Source organism: Nicotiana attenuata, chromosome 7, assembly GCF_001879085.1.
Source record: "Nicotiana attenuata strain UT chromosome 7, NIATTr2, whole genome shotgun sequence".
In the NCBI taxonomy this organism is placed as follows: Eukaryota; Viridiplantae; Streptophyta; class Magnoliopsida; order Solanales; family Solanaceae; genus Nicotiana; species Nicotiana attenuata.
In genome coordinates, this window is record NC_031995.1 from 47,476,686 (window position 1) to 47,487,237 (window position 10,552).

The window sequence follows — 10,552 nt, forward strand, 5'->3', positions numbered from 1 at the left end:
GATACCGCTCCTCCACCAATAGTGAATACATATCCACTTGTGGACTTCGAATCAGCTGAACCGGTGATCCAATTTGCATCACAGTATCCCTAAATGACCGCAGGATATTTACTGTAGTGCAAAGCAAAGTCCTGGGTATGTACTAAATACCCCAAAACTTGTTTTATGGCATTCCAATGAGATTGACCTGGATTGCTCGTATATCGACTCAATTTACTTATAGCAAAAGATATATCTGGTCGTGTACAGTTCATGATGTACATTAAGCAACCCAACACACGAGCATAATCCAATTGTGATATGCTTTGGCCTTTGTTCTTTGCTAATGCAAGATTCACGTCAATTGGAGTCTTTGCAACTTTAAAGCCCAAGTGCTTGAATTTTTCAAGTACTGTCTTAATATAATGAGATTGTGACAATGCCAGACCTTGAGAAGTCTTATGGATCTTAATTCCCAGAATTAAATCAGCAACTCCCAAGTCTTTCATATCAAACTTGTCAGTTAGCATGCGCTTAGTCGCATTTATGTTGGCAATGTCATTACTCATTATCAGCATATCATCCACATATAAACAAACAATGACTATGTGATTTGGAACATTTTTAATGTACACACACTTATCACATTCATTTATTTTAAAACCATTTGACAACATTGTTTGGTCAAATTTCGCATGCCATTGTTTGGGTGCTTGTTTTAATCCGTAAAGGGACTTAACAAGTCTACATACCTTCTTTTCTTTACCTGGAACCACAAACCCTTCAAGTTGTTCCATGTAAATTTCTTCCTCCAACTCTCCATTTAAGAAGGTTGTCTTAACATCCATTTGATAATTTCAAGACCATAAACTGCAGCTAACGCTACTAACATTCGTATGGACGTAATTCTTGTAACTGGAGAGTATGTATCGAAATAGTCAAGACCTTCTCGTTGTCTATACCCTTTGACCACAAGTCTTGCCTTAAATTTGTCAATAGTACCATCATCTTTCATTTTCCTCTTAAAGATCCATTTAGAACCCAACGGTTTATTTCCAGGAGGAAGATCAACAAATTTCTATGTATGGTTGTTCAATATGGATTCTATTTCACTATTGACTGCCCCTTTCCAAAATAATAATTTCGAAGAAGACATAGCTTCTTTAAATGTTTGAGGCTCATTTTCCAATAAGAAAGTCATAAAATCTGGTCCAAATGAAGTAGACGTTCTTTGACGTTTACTACGTCTTGGATCCTCCTGGTTAAGTGTACTTTCTTTTGTTTCTTCCCGAGGTCGTTTAGATCCTTCACCAATCGACTCACATTCCTTTTTATACGGATATATATTTTTAAAGAACTCAGCATTATCTGATTCTATAACCGTATTATTATGAATGTCGGAATTTTCTGATTTATGAACCAGAAATCGATATGTTTTACTATTAGTCGCATATCCTATGAAAACACAATCAACGGTTTTCGGTCCTATTTTTACCCTTTTGGGTTTAGGAACTTGCACTTTTGCCAAACACCCCCACACTTTAAAATAATTCAAGTTGGGCTTCCTTCCTTTCCATTTTTCATATGGAATGGATTGTGTTTTGTTATGGGGTACTCGATTTAGTATTCGGCTAGCCGTAAGAATGGCTTCCCCCCATAAGTTATGTGGCAAACCAGAACTTATCAATAAAGCATTCATCATCTCCTTTAATGAACGATTCTTTCTTTCTGTAATCCCATTGGATTGGGGCGTGTAAGGGGCCGTTGTTTGATGAATAATTCCATATTCTAAACATATTTGTTCAAAAGGATATTCATATTCACCACCACTTCTTATCATTTTGATTTTCTTGTTAAGTTGCGTTTCAACTTCATTTTTGTATTGCTTGAATGCGTCTATTGCTTCATCTTTACTATTAAGTAAGTAAACATAGCAATATCTAGTACTATCGTTAATAAAAGTTATGAAATACTTCTTTCCACCGCGAGATGGTATTGACTTCATATCGCAAATATCTGTGTGAATTAAGTCTAAAGGATCTGAATTCCTTTCAACTGACTTATAAGGATGTTTAACATACTTAGATTCCACATATATTTGACATTTTGATTTGTCGCATTCAAATTTAGGCAATACTTCCAAATTAATCATTTTGCGCAAAGTTTTATAATTAACATGACCCAAACGTATATGCCACAATTCATTTGACTCAAGTAAGTAAGACGAAGCTGAAATTTTATTATTATTTTCAACAACCATTACATTCAGCTTGAAAAGGCCCTCAGTGAGATAACCTTTTCCTACAAACATTTCGTTCTTACTTATTACAACCTTATCGGAAATAAAAATACATTTAAAACCATTCTTAACAAGAAATCCAGCAGAGACTAAATTTTTTCTAATCTCGGGAACATGAAGGACGTTGTTCAAAGTCACCACATTGCCGGAAGTCATTTTGAGAAATATATTCCCACATCCTTCAATCTTCGCCTTTGCACCATTTCCCATAGAAAGCGTCTCATCGGGTCCAACAGGAGCATAAGTAGCAAAAGCTTCTCTAACGGCACAAACATGGCGAGTGGCTCCAGAATCAATCCACCACTCTTTAGGATTGCCCACCAAGTTGCATTCGGAAAGCATGGCACATAAGTCATCAACATCATCATGCTTTTCAACCATGTTTACTTGACCTTTCTTCTTGTCTTTCTTCGGAGCACGACACTCCGTAGATTTGTGTCCGTCTTTTTCACAGTTGTAGCAATTTTCACCGAACCGCTTCTTGCTTGGGTTGTATTTCGGTCCAGAAGCCTTTTTCCTCTTTTTGTTCTCTTCAACAATATTTGCTCCCATTATTGTTGAGTTTCCACGGCCTCTCTTTTCAGCAGCTTTGTTGTCCTCTTTGATTCTCAACCAAACAATGAGATCTTCAAGGGACATCTCCTTGCCTTTGTGTTTCAAGTAATTTTTGAAGTCCTTCCACAAAGGAGGCAACTTCTCAATCATCGCTGCTACTTGGAATGCTTCATTGACGACAAGACCTTCAATGAAATTTCTGTTAGTAAAAATACTAAGATTACTACTTTCAACATCAGTATTAATTTGATTTATACCTTCAGCAAGGAGATCGTGAATAATCACTTGCAATTCCTGGACTTGGGTAATAACAGACTTGCTATCTACCATTTACAGCAACGAACTTCTTCAACCCGGCATCTTCGATTTTGTATTTCTTTTCAAGCGCAGTCCACAGTTCTTTTGACGTTTCCACGCCACTGTAGACGTTATACAAAGCATTCTCCAGCCCACTTAGAATATAATTCTTGCACAAAAAATCTGAATGCTTCCACGCCTCAATCACGAGAAAGCGTTCAGTTTCTGGAGTTTCATCGGACAGCACAGGAACATCTTCCTTGATGAACTTCTGGAGACTTAGAGCAGTCAAATAGAAAAACATCTTTTGTTGCCAGCGCTTGAAATCAATCCCGGAAAATTTTCCGAGTTTCTCCGCCGGTGCCAATGCTGCCAGTGTTGTTCGGCTCGTTGAGGCATTGGCAGTCACCGTTGGAACAGCTTGGTTCACATTATCATTAGTCATTTCTGTAAAAGAATGACACAAACGTTAAAATCACGTAGATTTTAATCTCCAATAGAGTACAAAACCACAAAGGTTTTACTCCCCAAAAAACAGTGAGTACAAATACAGAAAATATATAAAATCCTTAAGCTTGTTAGCCAACTGTATTTGTAAACTAATTCTGGAAAAAAATAAAGCAGAATAATATACAAACAGAAAACGTAAAGAGATAGAAATCAATTCGAGCCCACTGAATTCACAGTGTTTCCTTAAGGAATTTAATCCCCTCCTAGTACCCAAGGTTATAGATTATTTCCTCCCAGGATAGAACGAATTACACACTGGTGTAGTGGTACTTCAAACCCCAGTGTTTCAGAGTTCGGTAGCGTCGAAGCCGAGCCGAGCGAGCGACGGTGACGACGGCGCGAGGCTTGCCTTCTTCTCAACTCTTTATGAGCTAGAAGAAGAGCAATTGCTTATATACCCATCAAAAACCTTTTCCTCTTCCAATATGGGACAATGTCCCTTTGCCAAGGGTGAAACTTAAAATTTCACTCAAAAAATTTCATTTCCCTCCATTTCCTATTCACCCTCTTTTAAGTATTTAATATACATAAAAGCCAACAAAGTTTTCATCAACTTATCCGCTGCTTCGTCACTTCCAAAAGATCCTTATAGGCTCACATAACCATCCTCATAATTGCTGGAACCTCCTTCTAATCTTGACCTTTCACCTTTCTCAGATTCTGTCCCAATATTGTATTCATTGTTAGGGGTCTCCCCCTCTCCATCAGAGGAGCTTGAATCACTAATATTAGGCTCTCTATCGGCAACTATTAGAATATCTGATCTAATAACTTGTTGAGCTGAAGTGTTATTTCCTTGTTGTTTTTTGTTGAGTAAGTTGGATTTACAAGTTTTTGCTACCACCTCTTCATAATTTGAAATTACTTCTAGGTTGTTAAAGTCCTCCTGTCGAATAGGGCTGGGCATATATCAGGAAAAACCGATAGCCCGAACTAAAAAAAGCTTATCGGGTTATCGGTATCGGATTACTGGATTAATGGTTCGATAACGATTTGGTATTTTTTTTACTATTGGGTTATCAGTTCGGGCATCGGTTTGCCAAATTTTATTAACGGGTTAACCGATAACCCAATAAAATTATGATTTTACGCTTAAATATATAACCTCCTTAACATTCACTATTCTTCCTCTACTCACTGGCCAAATTAGCTAGATACCGTTTGTGACGTCCAGACTTCAATGATTTGTTCTTTTCTTTTTGCTCAACTACAAGTCAGCTTTATGTAAAACTATTCCTTACTTGATCACTTCCTTTTCATTGTTTGTAATATGAAAAATTGAGGGAACTTGTAAATAGTATCTTGTGGTCAAGTAAGCAACTTGCAATGAGTAAAATAAAAGTATGTTTTTTACAAGAAAAATAGAATGGCGAAATGGCTATGCTTGAAATCTGATAATGCAAACTTCAGTGATTGAAGTTCAGTCCATGTGCATTAACACTATGTTTCTTATTATTTTATCAGGTAAACCGATAAAGGTCGATAACCGATTAACCGATAATCGATATCTTATCGGTTCAATTATCGGTTTATAAATATTTTATAGGTTTGGTTATCGGTTTAGCATATTTATAAACCGATAACCGATATACTAAATCGATAATGTCCACAACCGAATCGAATTGACCGATGCCCACCTCTACTGTCAAATAGTATTAAATTTGCATCCTTGAACCCGTGACTTATAATTTATCAAATGCACAATTATTATTGTGTCGAGACAACAAAAAAAGGAAGACTTAGAGGGCCTTTGGATTGGCTTATTTTAAGTGCTTATTGGCTTTTAGCATTTTTTTAGTTTTTGTAGTATTTGGCAATGATAAAAAATGCTTAAAAGCACTTACTTTTAGGCATGAAAAGTACAAAAATAAGTCATAAGCCAAAAGTTGAATATTACCAACTTATGACTTTTAGCTTTTAGCTTATAAACTACTTTTTAAAGGTCAATCCAAACACCCTCTTGCTCTCATTTAACTTATTCTATTTGATGCTTTAACTTTTTTGCTTGATAAAAACATAATGCCACATAGAAAAATGGTATCATTGTACAAAGACAAAGAAATAGTTACTCGATCAAGATTTTGGGTGTGTTTGGTATGAAGAAAAATATTTTTCATGAAAAATGTATTACTAGAAAATATTTTCATGGAAAATGAGTTATCACTCATTTTCCCTTGTTTTCATGACACTATTGTGACGGGAATTTTCTTCCTATCACAAATATCCAACATTTTTAACATTTTCATGACTCTATTTTCTTCAAGAATTTAATTATTCTTCTAAAAATTCACACAAACCAAAAGGAACTAATGTGTTGCTTTACTTTTTTATGCAAAAATAATTTTAAAATTTTTACTCCATAACTAAAAAAATAGTTTTTTTGTTGTTGAAAAAGAAAGTACTACTTCTGCAACATGAAAATAAAGTACTCATTTTATTGAAATAAAAGAAAAATATTTTTTACTACATCATTTTATTGAACTGAAAGAAAATATATGTTACACCCCGTAAGTTTAACAGCCTATATATATATATATATATATATATATATATATATATATATATATATATATATATATATATATATATATATATATATANATATATTTGATATGGTTTTTTGAGTGGAACACTTTTGTAAAGAAAAAAAAATGGTTTGAAAAATATGATTTTATATAGTAGTTGTTAATATTCCTACTTTCGAATATGTTTTAAATTATACACATAATATGAGAAATGTTTATGAGATTTTCTTTATTGTAAAGATATGAATTATTTTTTTCACAAGAAAAGAATGTTATTTTTTTTTTTTACCACTTTATGAATTAAGTGTACGAACTTTTGTACTCTTTATATGAGATTAGGAAAATTAGAAACTGAGAAAATATATGTATTTTTACATGAATGTTTTAATGATATAATAGTGTATGTATTGATTTTATATGGTACCACATGACCACGATAGTATGATGCATAAAGTGTATTAAAAATAAGTAAAATTTTAAGTAATTTGAGATAATTCTTAATTATGCAGGTAATTGGTTAATTACCGGATAGTGGGATATTACCTAATTAATTAATTGATTATAGGATAAGATTAAAATCTCCACCCCACCCCCACGTGGCAGCAAGCCACTTCTGGGACAAATGACTCTTATAGCCTGTTTGGCCAAGCTTCTTTTTGGCCAAAAGTGCTTTTTTTGGCCAAAAGCACTTTTGGCCAAAAATTGAGGTGTTTGGCCAAGCTTTTGGAAGGAAAAAAAGTGCTTTTGAGGAGAAGCAGAAGCAGTTTTGGAGAAGCAGAAAAAAGTAGCTTCTCTCCAAAAGCACTTTTTTGAGAAGCACTTTTGAGAAAAATACACTTAGAAGCAGTTTTTTAAAGCTTGGCCAAACACTAATTGCTGCTCAGAAGTGCTTTTCAAACTAATTAGCCAAACACAAACTGCTTCCCATCAAAAGTACTTTTGAGAAAAGCACTTCTCAAAATAAGCAGATTTTTGCAGCTTGGCCAAACGGGCTATTAGTCATTTTGGTTAGGTGGCAAAGTCATTACATAACACTTCATTTTTTATGTCTTGAATACAAGACACTACAATCAAATTCCTACACATTCCTACAAAAATCAAGTTCTTATCATTAAACTAGATGGCCGGTGCCCGTGCTATGCACGGGCGTAAGCCCGACATCGGGTCCACAATACCAAGAAGGTTTGACACTGAGAAATAATTTCTGGTTTAACTGTATAGCAAGATTACTAAAAGGAAGAACACTACTAAGCTAATTAGATATTAATATAATAATGCTACTATGTACATACATTTGAGGAACGAAGTTATACAAGATATGAAATATATTTTTGCAACATTACATTCTTGTGCCTACTTCCATGAGAAAGACAAAAGAAAACGCTTTTCTGGTAGAAGTCTCACTCCGTAAATATTTGTTGGTGTAATCCTTCTTTTTTGCAGTAGTATTGCAGCAATACCCAACAAAAGTATCAGAACCTGCTTACATATCCAATTCATAAATTTAGAGTCCCTTAGAAAAGAAGAGGAAGAGAAGTAAAAGAAAATAGACTGAAGAAAGATTCGAAAAACAGTAGAGTGAAAGCTACAATTATCCGACATATATATGTTATATAAAGAAATAGTTGGCTAAATAACTATATTACTTCCAAAGAATGAAAAGAAAAAACTCCAGAAGACATAAAGTTAGGTAAAAGAGAAAGCACATAACTAAAACGGGGTGCCCATATTGATCTTAATACACAAACCTGCCGGTCTTACAATTTTAGCAATATTATCCAAAGATGATTATGTCTCTCCTGCACAAGCATCTACAAAAGCATCATATTTTAATGCAGCCTGCATAATGTTAAAATAATCATCTAGAGGTAAAGCTTTCCAATCAAAATTTTCAAAGGCAGAAATCTTACCATCATTAGAACCATCCTCCCAGCCATCTTCTTCCACCTTATACCAAGTTTTCATCTAAGCCCACTCTATTTAGGTGCGACTTGTCTAGTAATATGTAGTATCCATATTACATGTTACTCTTTCATCATCAACTGCACGTTACTCCTTCATCTTAGCCAACTTCTTCTTTTAGTATCTTCCAAAAATCAATAGCTACGACCAAACATAAGCCAAGAGTGAAGCAGCAGCAGAAACACAGGATCATCTTGCTAGATTTGTCGAAAATGAAGTCTAGTCAAGTACTTCACATTCCCCACAGAAAGAGAAAGCCTGAAATAGGAAATCTAAGACAAAAAAAAATCAACAAAATAACAAAAAGCCCTCCTCAATTGGAAAATGAAAAAAAAAACAGAAATCAAGAACATACTTTTACAGCAATTAGATTCTAATGGTATGTCATCAGTACCATACAAACAGAGAATGATTTTTCAGAAAATAAAAAGGTTTAGCTAAATCCAAAAAAGATGCTGCAAAAGACATGATAATATAAGTGTATATATCTTCATATTAGAGTCACATGGATGGGGTTTACTTGTTACTTAGATCAATCCATAAGGAAGTGAGGATATGAATCATTATCTACAAATGAGAGAATCTTAAACCATCCTTCAGCAAGCTACGAATGGAGAAAAGTGAGCTAATATGCCTCTTAATGGGTGAATATGAATTCTGAGCTTAATAACTTTGCTTTTCAATTTCAGTTTTAGAGTCACTTTAGTCGCCATGATTCTGTAATATTTAATATTAAACAACGGCTTATTTGGATCGTAAATATTCACCATAAAGTTGTCCAGAAGTTTTTCTCCTATCAAGGCGTAGAAGTCATATGTCAGATTCAAAAATTGCAAGTAATTCAATAGGCTTTTCTTGTACCTACAAAAAGTAGCATTGTTCAAATATTCTGCTCTACATCAATGTGATCATTATGTTGTGCAAAGTTTACGTAATTTTGATAAATTTAACAAATTTAAGAGTGACATACACATTAGACGCCTCTAACTTCAACAGTGAACATTCGCCTTTAGTGCTAGTAATTCAGAGAATGATTTTGATAGTAAAGGGAGTACAAGTAAAAATATGTCTAAGAAAATCATAAGAAATATGTTATGTATACATCACATCTAAAAAACGCTTTGCCGAAACACATGCTGAATGAAAACCAGCATTAGACAAATGTTGTATTATCATTGCACTTCCATTCGGTGTTATAGCAGCAATATTTTGTTGCCGCCTACAAATAAAAATAAGAAGCAAGTTTGATTCATGCCCCTTGCCACTATATACAAGAAGTTTTTGATTTTCAAAAAAAAAAAAAAAGGCAGCACAAAAAGACTAAAAGGTATGAAAAGAAATATTTCCATGGCACCATATTGTAACTATTATTTTAAAGTATAAATTTTGTAATTAGTCGCAACTCATTTCTTGAAAATAATTGCAGAATGGAAAAGGGAAAAATATTTCATGTACAATAGATTATTTGTTTAACATGATTTATTTAGTATGGGAAACAACAACCAAGAGACGAAAACACATCTTGAAGGACCTGTCCATCAATTTAGTGAGAGAGTTAGTGAGATAACATAATGTTGTAATTAGCAAACATACCTTCTGTCTCCTAGTGGTGATTAGCTTTGTTGGACTACTGCTGCGGGCAAATTGACATAGAAAGTTGTTGCTATCCATGTCCCCTATAGGCTGAGGAAAGCTTTCTAAAAATTCCCTGCCTGCCATGTTAAGGAGTTGGAGAAGAAACTCAGTAGGAATCTAGCTATAAAACATTCTCCTATTAGTTTCTGGACGATATTTATAAGCATTGAGTTTAAGAATCTATTTATCTACAAATTTTAGAATATCTTTGTTTATTGCATAGTTATCAATAATTATTATTATTTGTAATTGAATGTTCCACATAAGTAATTACAATCAAACATTGAGTCTCTCATGCTAGTACAATGTTACATGATTCACCATTCACCGCCAAGAATTCATGTTCCGCAATTGGGGCTATACTATCCATCTCATTTAATGGACAATTGAGCAAAAGAGTAAGCTATTATTTAGTAAAAACGGGAAATTAAGAATCCTTATACTACCAATTCAAATTTTGATCCTTTCCACCATAAGATGTTGAAGCACAAACTGGTGAATTGGATTTTCAGTAAGACGGTTTGATAATGAACTGATTAGTTGTTAGCAAAAAGATAAAATTCAACAAGAAAAAAAAATACATGTGTAAAGCATGCACAATTACTGGCATACATATAAAAGTTCTAGCACGAGATTATTCAAAACAATGTACTTATCAGATTGTGATTACCAACAGAACAAGTGCGATAAAAAAATTTCACAAATAACTCGCTAAACCAGAAAGCATACATCAGATTCAAATAGAAGGAAGATGGATAAACTTTGAAGGAGTGAAGATCCAAATTTTGAT

The 10,552-nt window shown here is 33.9% G+C and overlaps 1 long non-coding RNA gene across 3 annotated transcripts; it reads right to left on the bottom strand.

Annotated features, from left to right (window-relative positions):
* LOC109229044 lies at positions 7,398–9,963 on the bottom strand. 3 transcript variants are annotated; one of them, XR_002068498.1, is made up of 4 exons: positions 9,721–9,958; positions 8,076–8,399; positions 7,927–8,004; positions 7,398–7,644 (listed from the first exon to the last, which is right to left on the bottom strand). It is a non-coding gene; the product is annotated as an uncharacterized LOC109229044 (long non-coding RNA). The 3 variants fall into 3 exon arrangements; XR_002068499.1 differs by having other exon boundaries at positions 7,927–7,976; positions 9,721–9,956; XR_002068497.1 differs by having other exon boundaries at positions 7,927–8,399; positions 9,721–9,963.